The sequence below is a fragment of the Macrobrachium nipponense genome, chromosome 38 (genome assembly GCF_015104395.2).
Source record: "Macrobrachium nipponense isolate FS-2020 chromosome 38, ASM1510439v2, whole genome shotgun sequence".
NCBI lineage: Eukaryota > Metazoa > Arthropoda > Malacostraca > Decapoda > Palaemonidae > Macrobrachium > Macrobrachium nipponense.
In genome coordinates, this window is record NC_061098.1 from 26,329,389 (window position 1) to 26,342,334 (window position 12,946).

Consider the following 12,946-nt stretch of genomic DNA (forward strand, 5'->3'; position numbering starts at 1 on the left):
TCTGCTTTTTGCAATGTTTCTTCCTCTGCCAAAAACGAAAGATGGTTACAAATAGATTCTTACATGAATTCATGCAGTCACATATGTTTGCCTTAGAATAGCAAGATTATAATTAGATTATTCGAGTTCAGAACACAGATAATTTATGATGAAATTACATATACAAATAAAGGCGTCGATTTTGCAGTATATTAATTTGCTTCAGTAACCGTTTTCATAATCTCCCATTTTCATCACTGGAGTGTCTGAAGGTTTCAGCAAATAGTCATAAAATTCACCTCCAGCTGGAAAATATATCAAATTCCCCTTCCCTCGACCCAACAAACCGAAGGTCCCAAGATGACTTGTCGTAGTGCAAATTCAAAGTTGACATAAAACCTGAACTACGGTTATTGTGAAATATCTGTTGGATCTGCTTTTGCATTTGGTCAAGTTTCAGATCCTTCTCTTGCCTCCCCAGGTACGTGAACGTCCTTTTCACGACCTTCTGTGACCTTTTTAGTTATTCCAGACAATCCTTTTGGCTTGTGGTAGTGTCACCAAGGGAAGACACAACAAGAAGTGCTTATAAGTAATTCTCGGTTTAGAGAATTTTGGATAATTCTGTTAGTAGGATAAGTAATATAAGAATGCGTGTGTGTGTGTGTTGGATTCTAGGTACATATTTTCATTTATAATCCCTATCTGTCATTTATACGCCATTTCTTTGTAAAATCATCTTCATATTTATATCAGTATGCTAAGTAAAGGACATTAAGTCGAAAGGGCTCGCAGGATTTTTTTTTTCCTTTCCCTAGTGGCTTTTGCCTTTATTTATATATTCATCACGTTACAAAGTTTCGTGATTCAATTATACATACATACATACATACACGCACATATATGATATATATATATATATATATATATATATATATATATATATATATATATATATATATATATATAATATATATATGTGTGTGTGTGTGTGTGTGTGTGTGTGCGTGTGTGTGTGTGTGTGCGCGTGTGTGTGTGTACGTATGTATGTATGAATGTATGTATGTATGTATAACTGAATCACGAAAATTTGGAATGGGATGGATATATAAATAAAGGCAAAAGCCTCTAAGGAAAGTGAAACAATGGAGTACTGTGAGGCCTTTCGACTCAATGTCCTTTACTTAGCAGAGTGACATAAATATGAAGATAAGTTTACAAAGAAATTTCGTATTAATGCCAGAGAGGAATTATAAAGAAAAAATATGTACCTGGAATCCAACACACCTAGAGAATCAGTACCTTCACAAAACAAGGGTACAATTTAAGAGGTTTACAAAAGGTTAAGTCCCACTGCTCAGAAGCAGGCATAAGACAATTAAGAGATTATACGGGGCGGTAACTGACCAAACACAAAATTTCATTTTGGTAAACAATAAAGTAGTTTTCTCAAGGTAAACATATTCACAAAAAATCTAGTAAATATAAGTATCTCTATAGTAACTAATATCTAATTAATTTCTAAACATCTTTAAGATCATTCTTAAACATATTACTTATACAAGGGTCCAGATAATTCATACCAGAGTTAAAATTAAAATTACAATGGGATATAAGTTGTTTAATGGCGTATTCTGAAAGATTTCGTGACAAGACATCTTTTGATCTTGCAATTACTGCCATTCCAGTTTATTCTGTGGTCGTTATCACTTGAGTGAATGAATTGCATTGGATGTTTGCCCCGTTTTGACGCAATACTTATGCTGTTTAATTCTTACCTTTAAATCATTGCTAGATTGGCCAATATAAAACGAGGGGCAATCCAAACATAGAATTTTATGTATTATGTTGTTGATTTCCTTGGGTCAATTTTTTATTAGCATTCCTTTTAATGTGTTATTATAAAAAAAACGAGATTGACCTTAAAAGATTTTAATAAGGATTTTATGGTTTCAAAACGGCTAAAATAAAGCATCTAACGATTTCACAGATATGAATTATACAACACACCTCAAATTATAAAATTTTCCCATTCACAAAAACTTACAACAAAGGCCAAGATATATAGAAATGTTCCCTAATCATATAACAAAAGAATAATTTGTCCTCCCTCTCTTTCAATAATACCAATGAATCCCGTATCACGAATCAATAACATTTCAGAACTTGACACAAGGCAGCTTTTTGCTTAGGGATTGATACATTTTCCCCTACATGTTGGTGATTTCATAAGTGATTGGTTTTACGTCATGAGTTTGCCACGAATCAGAGACATTTCCACGGATACCCTAACTTGCCTTTACGCCTTGTATTTCTCGTGTCTTTGGTTATTATTGATGTGTTTGCAAGCGCTCCTGGTTTCCTGTCGTTGGTGTCTCTTGGGAATAAGGGAAAGCCATTGAGTTTGGATGAGTAAAGTCCTCGTAGATACAATAAAGGTCTTTTAAAGGGGAAATCAGAAGAGATGATTAACTACATTGTTATATGAAAGCAATGTAGATTTGACCATTAAATGTATAGATGATTTGACATTAATTCAACTACTGGCCCCACCTGCTCAAGAGAAGAATATATATATATATATATATATATATATATATATATATATATATATATATGTGTGTGTGTGTGTGTGTGTGTGTGTGTGTGTGTGTGCATATATATATATATAGTATATATATATATATATATATATATATATATATATATATATATATATATATATATATACTATCTATTTTATCACATTACATATATTAAAATAACCTTTAAATTTTGCCGTTTTTGCCAGCGTGTTTCTGAGGTACATTTATTTTTATAAACCTTTATTATACATCGATATTTTTTAAGTTTCCTCTCAAACATGCACATATGAAACTTAACTTTAACTTACCGAATTCACAGTCTCCTGTCTTAACCCCCTCTCTGTATTTCAATCAGTATTTTCGTGTATGAGTAAAATAGACGTGAGATTGATATGAAGTGAAAAAACTGCATTTTTGTAATGTATTTTACTTGAAATTAATATTTATACAGAGGCGAATTAGAAAAAAAGTAATTGAATTGACGTTCAAAATCTGCATATAAAATTCAAGTATATGAAATGCTATAAGGTATATCAGTGATGAAATTTAACATTATATTTGCAGCCTCTAATTTGGGATTCCCAATTGATTCGAAGCTCGCAAATACTGGTATATCCTGGCTTGTGTGTTGTATTAAAATCTAAATTGACTGATCTAAGCATTAATTCGTATTTTTTAATTCATAGCCCGATGAGTCTGAAAAAAGATTACATTACTTTTCTACGCAAATTTCTGGTCAACGTAAAATGTTAAGATTCGGTAGTGTTTACGCTCGTAGAACACGGTGCAGTCAGAATTACCAACATACTAGATTCTAAAAGAAGGAATCCGCCGTCAATGTACAACTTTCAATATTATTTAACAAGTTAGGAATAATAAATTACTAAAGTTTTTCTCTTATTCTTCTAAATGGTCCTTAGAATGGTTGTATACGTCTCAAAGATAGGACAAAAATTTTACTTTTTTGTTGATAGTTCTGACATTCCTTGGACGCGTTGTAATGAGAATTGCCAACTTGCTAGGTTTTAGACAGAAAAGATCGTAAACGTACCACTTTATTTATAATTTAGCAAGCTATAAATAATAAATAATTAATATTAGTCTTTTATACTTTAATGTACTAACAGAACCGTTTCATATTTTCTCAGTGACAGCACATTAAAGACTATGTTTTGGTTGGCACTCTTCATCTACGTGGCGCATAGTTGGACGAAGGGATTTTCGATGTGGGTGAAACTGATCGTCACTCAAGATTAAAAACTTCTTATTGACATTGTATTAAGCTAAATTTTTTACATATAAGGGACCGCTATTCTAATAAAGAACTATTCTTGATATTCCAGTTCATTTGAATCTTTAGTTTATGAGAAAAACAGAATTATACACAAAAAATCTGAAAGCCTTCCTCCCCCACTTATTAAAATGATGTCGTCCTGTCAATAGATGGCGTCAATGTCTCTATTTTGAGCAAAAATACTTGAAAATCCCCTAGAGAAAGGGCTTAGTTGTAGCCACGTGGTCGCCCTAACCATAACGACAATCTAATAAGATTGAGTTGTTATTTGAATTTTTACTCTTGATACGTTTTTATGAGCTATTGATGACAAATGTTATTTTACTTATATTTTTCTATTCAACAATAAATTATTGAGTACGGGATTGACATGGCATTCCTGAATTTAATTGATAAATATGTCAACCATTTTATAATATACGACGATTATAATTCTGCTGATAATTGGTTACTAATATAATTAATTATCATGGTGGTATAACCTAGTATGCCACGTAACTGCTCTACCTTCTGCTATTATAAGGAAATTCGTTGATAGCTGTAAATTTATTTAGGTAATTGCATGAGCTTCCTTTACGCTTACGTGAACGTAATAAAACTGAATCTGATTTTCAAGTAAGTATAAGTACTATATAGCTATATCTTTTTTTCTATTTTAGGCACTATAGACACAGCCCCTATCAAACGTCAAATCTGATTATCTATACGAAAATTGTTCAAGGTATGATCCGAGTTTCTGTAGCAAGAGAGTGAACTGAGTTGATTTAACAGAGGATATCAACAATTGTGTCCATAAAATGGAAAAACTGACTGGTTAAATTACTTTCCGTACAGAATTCAAACAAGGAGAGAGAGAGAGAGAGAGAGAGAGAGAGAGAGAGAGAGAGAGAGAGAGAGAGAGAGAGAGAGAGGTTGGGGGTGAGATTTGTCATTCATACTAATGTCATAAAAGTTATTATAATATACTTTTATGGAGTCAAACTTATAAAAGCTCAGTTTATGTTTTTTTAATCCCATTGTCAGGGACGTTATTTATATGAATATTCCCGAGTGTAAACACAGACATAAAGGTTCTGTACTTTAAGAGGTTTAAGGTGTATATATATCCAATCTTTATTTGTTGATTTCTATGACGGATTCCAACAGAAATATGTGCGTGTGGATATCAGTCGTTGTGGTGGTCCGGTCGACAATCCCACTAGTTTTGATAATGTCCAGGTTATTTCATTATTCATCAGCTCAACTCCTCCTGGAACTTGGCTACTTTCATGGACTGGATGAAAGCGTGTGTCTTGTTTACTGGGAGCGAATTTATCATTTCTATTAATGTCATTCAGTTGCTCCATTCATTTTTAAAGCCTTGAATTTTAGTACAGGAGCTGTAATGTATTTATTTTGAAATATATATTGTATTTAAGGCACAGCAATGTATTTATCTTCAAATATATCTTGTATTATATGAACTGTGATGTGTTTACCTGGAATTTAAAGATTTGTATTGTACTGCATGAATAGTTTTGCATTCATCTTGAAATGCATTAAATGAAAATCTGACGGAAAGCGGCCCCACATTACTCCTTCTTTTATTTTTTTCTGTGGCCTTAGCTTAATATATATATTATATATATATATATATATAATATATATATATATATATATATATATATATATATATATTCATATAATATACAAGTAGTTGTAAACATGAACCAAACCAAAAATATATCATCCAAACTCTGGCTAATCCACGAAAGCAATTTTTGAACAAAACACAACGCGCACTCTTTCTAATTGAGCATCAGAAAGATCAGCAGACTTCGGAGCCTGGAGACAGACCTCCCGTTTGGATGTCAAAAAGTTAGGTCACTAAGAAACTCAGAAAGATTTTAAGAAGTTCTGGATTTAAGAAGTTGTAGACGTGAAATTGTGGTCAAGGAAGTGCATCTGGACGTGTATATCCGTAAAATCAATTCTTGTAATCGCAATTGCTTTCGAAAATAGGAAATGTCATTAACGTTATTTAATGTAAAAATTGTACAGAAAAATTTCTACGCATAAAATTCTTACTTCAGTTTTATTATCTATATTACTCCAGTTACCTATATTAGAAATATTGCCAGCACGAAAGTATTATTTTTTTCCTGAAAGATTTTCAAAATTATTTAATGATAAAACCTTTTTCTTTACTTTTTATTTTAATAATTTTAGGAATTTTGTAGTTTTGCCAATACGGTTTCTGTATATATATATTATATATATATATATATATATATATATATATATATATATATATATATATATATGTATATGATATATATATATTTATATAAATGTGTGTAACTCCTAGGATTTTTTAATCTGACGTGACCCTTCCGCCTTTCTCCACTTTGGCCTCAGTTACTCCCAAGACATTTAGAGATCTTTCTTGCAGCCTTAGATTTCTCGCAATTCGACCGTATGGATTATGACTTTTTTTATTTTATTTTTCTTTTTCTTCCTTTTAACATCTTCATCTTCGCTGGTAGCGCGCAAGTACAGCGGGATCTATTTTATCTTTATGTATCTATATCTGTTTACTATCTATCTATCTAAACTATCTATCTATCTATATATATATATATATATATACATATATATATATATATATATATATATATTATATATATATATATATGTATGTAGATATATCTATATAATTATATATTTATGTGTATGTATATAATTACACTTGATTAGATTACATTAAAATTCTAACTTTTATGTTTAGATTTTAATTGGTAATATTTTCATGCCATTAGAACTGCCTTCAGAACAAAAAATTATCAATTGGTAATACTTGTGCTATCAAGGTTATTTTGAATTATTCTTGGCAGTTTCATATTTCAGTGAATGACAAAATCTGTCATTGGTTAATTTCATTTTTGTATTGTATATCTTTTTAGATTTAGCAATAAACAAGGACAAGAGGGATAAAACATTAATTACTTTTTACTAATGATTTAAAATTTTAACACCTCATTCCATCCTAATCTATCTATACAAATCGAATAAGTTAAATGAGAAAGGTAAATAAGAAAACAAGAGCTCTTTATAACATTTATTTGTAACTGCTGTGGTGACATAGAAAGATCCTAACTTTAGTTGTACAGTGAACTGCCAATGTTTCACAATAAGAAAAAGGAAGGGCGTACGTGTAATTCATCATTCAGAAACAAATGGCTAATCCAACCTCAAAACGAATGAATTTGTATTGCTTGGGTTTCAATCTGAAAATGATAATGTATTTTAGTAGGGCCTTTTTCTCTAGATCTCTAACCTCATCAATAAATTGAATTATTAACGATACAGATGAACCATATAACTCAACAGCACAGTCCATTCAAAGGGAGACATAGAACCTTCCTTACATCATTTTATTTATACACATACGATCATTCATAACCTCCAGATTACAACATCTTTCATCCAGTTTATCTAACTCAAGCAAAAGAACTTCCTTTCCTTCTGAAAACTTATGACTTTTCTATTGTTGTCAAGGAACCTTTCCATTTCCTGTTTTTACGATGTCTGTGGAATTCCGGATATCCTTCAATATAGCCTTCGGCCTTAGTCGACGTTACATGAGCAGAATGCTGCTCTATAACTTTCGATAAAGATTCACTTCATTATTCTGTAGATCCAGCCTGCTGTAGGGTTGTGTGATATCCTACTTTCGTTTGATGGTGGTCTGTAGTGCTTTAGGACCAAGGGCACTTTTATATCTTTTATTCCTTTCTCCAGACATCTCTTCGTGACTTTCTTACAGGGTTTATGCTACGTCAGTCACACACACACATACACGCACGCACGCACGCACACACACATACACGGGCGCGCAAACACACACTCGCGCACAGAAACAAACACTCATTTGGAGACATGCTCTTGAATATAATGTTAAATAATAACAACAGATTTCCTTGGATCCAAAACTTAATAAAAACAAGTAAGGTACTCTAATATACGTATAACTGAAATATCATGCAAAAACTCCTAAATCTTTATATCATGTTAGCTAAGCGTAGGATCTTTATATGTTGAATATAAGTGTTGATTTAAATATATCTTCTTTTTTTAGAGTTTTTCTTTTTTAATTTCAAAGAACCATTCTCAGGCGTAACTCTAATAATAATAATAATGATAATAATAATAATCTTAAATGGAACACATCTCACGACAGATACAATTCTCTGTGTCTCTGACAAGATAGGCAGTATAGGAGATTATTTAGGAATGAAAAGGTTCGCTTCACTTCCCTTGCGTCTTCACGTAAACAGAAGAAGAAGAAGAAGAAGAAGAAGAAGAAGAAGAAGAAGAAGAAGAATCATGAATCACTACCCATGGCATGACAAGCAGTTTAAAAATAATATATTTGCATCTGACTGGGGATATACACGTCTACAGGGAGAAACAGTTGCTCTGGAGGTGACATAAGTAAAATATACCGTAACCCCGATTTAGGAAACCAATGAACGTGCGAGAAGAAACACCAGATCAGGATTAAATCACTTTAAGAGGCTTCCGCCTATTCAGAATCTATGCAAAAGAGGATCCAGTCGCTTTTGTTTCACCGGAATCTGGACAGAGAATCCACGGGCCAAAGGTTGTAATAGCAGCAGCAGCAGCCAAGTACTACAGGGTGGTTGGGAAGTTTGACATTTTTTGGCCAGGTGGGAGTAGCCATCTAATCTACCTATGGTGTCAGAGAGATGGAGGAAGGAAACGTAGTTCTCTTAATTCTCGAGTGACCCCTGTAAGGGATGACCCAGCTCCTCCTGTAAGGGAAAAAGAGAGGAAATTGTTAATGAAAGGTATGACTCTTATTATGCATTGGTATGCTTATGTTCAATGCCCCAGTGGCTCAAATGGTCAAAATATACCTATTCTTTAAATGATATTCTTTCAGATACATTCTTTTTGTGAGCATGTTTAAACTTTATAGTCGAGTTTACTCTATCTCTTTGTCATTCTGTATCATAGCTAGCCTTACTTTGTTTATAAACTTGTATGTGTGTATGCCAGTGTGTGTGTTTTTCTGCACACGTCTAAATGTATTTGCTTCGCTTTGCTAACCTTACATTTGCTTAAGTTCATCAATAATCAAATATTTATACAGCTTCACATATCATATACGTAGATCTTTCAGTCATCAAGCGATTATGCGAGAGAGAGAGAGAGAGAGAGAGAGAGAGAGAGAGAGAGAGAGAGAGAGAGAGAGAGAGAATTGAAATTAAGATGAATATCATAAGGTAGTTTTTCTCCTCGGTAGGGCTAATAATTATATACGTTTTTCTTGAACGTATCTGGAAAAATATACGTATGAACCAAGACCCCTTGCTTCAGACATCTGTTGGGCGTTGATACCTCTGTAACAAACAGGGCTTCATCTCCCAGAATTTCCCATTTTTCCGCAACTCTTATCTTGTCCTAATGTTCCTTCATTAAGACAGCTTTCTCTCTCATTCTCTCCCCGGACAAATTTGAGCGTTTAATTCTTCAGTTCTGGGAGTCTGCCTTCATTAGAATCAACCCTTCGTTACGTATGCTCGAAGAACCAAGATTCCATTTGGATTCCATTTCATTGTTTTTACATTTTTTTCTGGGATTCTGGGGAATCTCTTCTCTCTCTCTCTCTCTCTCTCTCTCTCTCTCTCTCTCTCTCTCTCTCTCTCTCTCTCTCTAACGAGTCGATTAATATAAATAATATAAATACAAACAATTTCTAATAACCAATTATTATTTCAGCACAAGAACACCTGACCTTTGAATATCAGATGTAATAAAACATCTAGATTTTCATCAGGAAAAGAATCACTACTAAAAATTTAAACCCTCCTAGGTACCGGTCTAAATCAAAGTAATGGTTCTCCCATTAATTTAATCTCTTTCAGTCTATGTCTGTCAAAATTAACACCACACTATTTGATGCAGATACAGTGAGAAAAACCAAAACAATATTGATGAGACGTCATTCTCCGGTTTTCAGGAATTGCTGGAGATCATTTTTGAATGTGAATTTTAGTCAAAGAAATTCCTTGACTTTCCGCCATTGTCATGAAGTGGGACTTTCAATTTTTGTTCAGTACATTACTAATATTTTAAGGATGTGAATATGTTCCTGATACGTTTCGGTAGCAAGACTTCTTTGTTATGTATTATCGTCATAATTAGCATATTTCTGGTAACATATTCTTTAGGGACCATTTACTAACTTACTCTTAGGAGCCTTCTGAAATACTTAGAATCAAATTCCGAAGATTTTCTTTCAAATGTTTTATTATATTATTATTATTATTATTTTATTATTTATTTTATTATTATTTATTATTATTTATGTGCTAGGTTGTCAGACGATGTTCGTGAATGAGAGAGAGAGATTATATATATATATATATATATATATATCTATATATATATATATATATATATATATATATATATATATATATATCAATGTGTGTGTGTGTGTGTGTTGTTTTGTGTGTGTGTGTTTGTTGGTGTGTGTCTAATATATATAATATATATATATTATATATATATATATATCTCTATATTTTATATTATGTTGTTGTTGTTGTTATTATCTAGATTATATCTATATATCTTATCTATATATATCCCTCTCATATATATATATATATATATATGTGTGTGTGTTTGTGTTGTGTGTGTGTGTGTGTGTTTTGTATATTCTATATATAAATACATTAGCCTTCAATTTCTCATCAAGCCTTTGGAGACAACATTACCCTCCAAATATCCTTTAATTTATCTTCTCGCTACGGACACTACAGTCGTTTACCTATCAGGTACATAACTCCCTTCTATGGTCAACAGAGTTACAATCCACGCTGTCACTCAGATATACCTGAAGCCTCCATCTCCGTAGGCTAATTTAGTCGTACAGCACTGGGACTTGAATAGGATCAGTAGAACATTCCCTTCCTATCCTTTCTACTTCTCTCTCTCTCTCGTACTCTCTCTCTCTCGCTCTCTCTTAATAACGAAAGATTTATAATACCCAAATAAAAGAATATATCCATAATAGTTCAGATAACTGTCTTGCTTATACACTCGGCTTCTTCATTAAGTATTTAGTTTAAAAGGGTTAGTTTGTTTTCATTTATGTGCAGTGAAAAGTAGGATACTGTTCATAAGTATTGCGTCCAATTAGCTGCTACGCTATTTGATTAACTCTCTCTCTCTCTCTCTCTCTCTCTCTCTCTCTCTCTCTCTCTCTCTCTCTCTCTCTCTCTCTCGTGTTAGGCTGAAAGAAGTTTAAGAGGCTGAATGAATCAATATTTCATTTGTTATTGCATTGTTTTCTTAGCTTTTTATTATTATTATTATTATTATTATTATTATTATTATTATTATTATTATTATTATTATTATTATTGCATAAACGTAAACCCGCGTGGGGCAAATACGAATACCTTCCAGCCTACCCGACGACTGACTCTATATCAGTATGAAGAATGAAGGTCCCTTACTCCAAGCCTCTCAGGTACTTAACGATCCTATATCACTTCCATTTATGACAGTAGAGGTACAGCAGTTGGAAATCCAAGTGGTACAACTATATCATGGAATGAGTAGTGGAACTACCATTTCGAACCATCTTTGCCCAGAAGGTAAATATTCAGGTCGATTAAGTTAAGTTTATGTTAGTTTAACCAGACCACAAAGCTGGTTAACAGCTCTCCCAGGGCTGGCCCGAAGGGTTAGATATTTTCACTTGGCTAGGAACCAGTTGGTTACCTAGCAACGGGACCTACAGCTCAAGCATTCAAAATGGAAGAATTATACTCTCAAACAACTGCTAAACAACGGATCTGTAGCACTTACGACTATCAATATATCATTGTTATGGATACTGGCAGTTTTGTGACCAACACTAAGTTTCCTACTGACTCTATACTATATTCGAAAGTTATAATAAAGAATATTTACGTTGTTCCTTATAATTCTACTGTTGCTAGAATCGTGGGTCATCGACTTCTCATGTACCACTTAGTAAATTGTTTTATGTTCCAGCTAACAAGTTCAGCTTCGATATTTCTCACCTATTGACAAGAGTAGAATCATCTGCATAAGAGTATCCGTCTAAAATTGGACAGAGAAATGAAAAGCGCATTGCCTGTTGCCAAATTCCTAAGAATGACGCGGACCTTACAATGAGTACCAGCACGAAATAGTTGTATTCAACTAAAGACAATTATACAGCAAAGGGTTCAGTGGCCCACGATGGAAGGTGAAACAGGTAAGCAGTGGCATATGCCAGTCTCTCCATTGTCATTAAGTCCATGTAAACCAAACGAATTACGCTGTATAGGTCATAGGGCAACAGATTTTTAAAGACGTCATCAGTGCCACAAAAAGCAAAGTGCTACCTTTCTGCACTTTACAAAGATATGCAACTGTGGGCTTAAAGTGGAACTCCTTATTCAAATGATCCGAATACTCATCGCTGGCACGAGATCTTATTAATATGAGATGTTTTCTCCAAAGCCGTAAACGGCTGAATGGCAATACCAATAATCTATGTATATATATATATATATATATATATATATATATATAATATATATATATATATATATATAATATGATATATATACACACATTCATACACATACAAGAGAGAGAGAGAGAGAGAGAGAGAGAGAGAGAGAGAGAGAGAGAGAGAACACAGTATATGTATCCAAACTCGTTCTTATGCACATTTTAATAACATATCACCCCATGTAGACCTAATCCTAATTTCTATGTGTATTTCTTGAAGGGAAATTAACGTTGTTAATTGTGGAAAGTTATTGAAGTCATCAGTTATTGAATGTTGACTTAGCTCATATTTTTCGGATTTAAGCACAGTTAGTGTTGGGCCAAATATTAAAAGCAATACTTTTCATTAGGTCACTTACAGAAAATCCATAAGTAACTGGCACCCAAGTTTTGCTAATATCCCGAGAGGTATTTGCCACACCTTTTTTTTTTTTTTTATTCAGTTTCATTTCCCTGATAAGCAAAAAAAAACTATCTGTCCCTC

General features: G+C 32.9%; 1 protein-coding gene across 1 annotated transcript in view; it reads right to left on the reverse strand.

The window, feature by feature from the left end:
* Positions 1 to 6,940: 6,940 nt before the first annotated feature.
* Positions 6,941 to 12,946, reverse strand: part of LOC135209710 (FMRFamide-related neuropeptides-like) — an 85,481-nt gene continuing 79,475 nt past the window's right edge. Inside the window, exon 4 of the mRNA XM_064242475.1 lies at positions 6,941 to 8,672. The gene's annotated coding sequence lies outside the window, so the exon portion shown is untranslated. The remainder of the gene's footprint in view (positions 8,673 to 12,946) is intronic.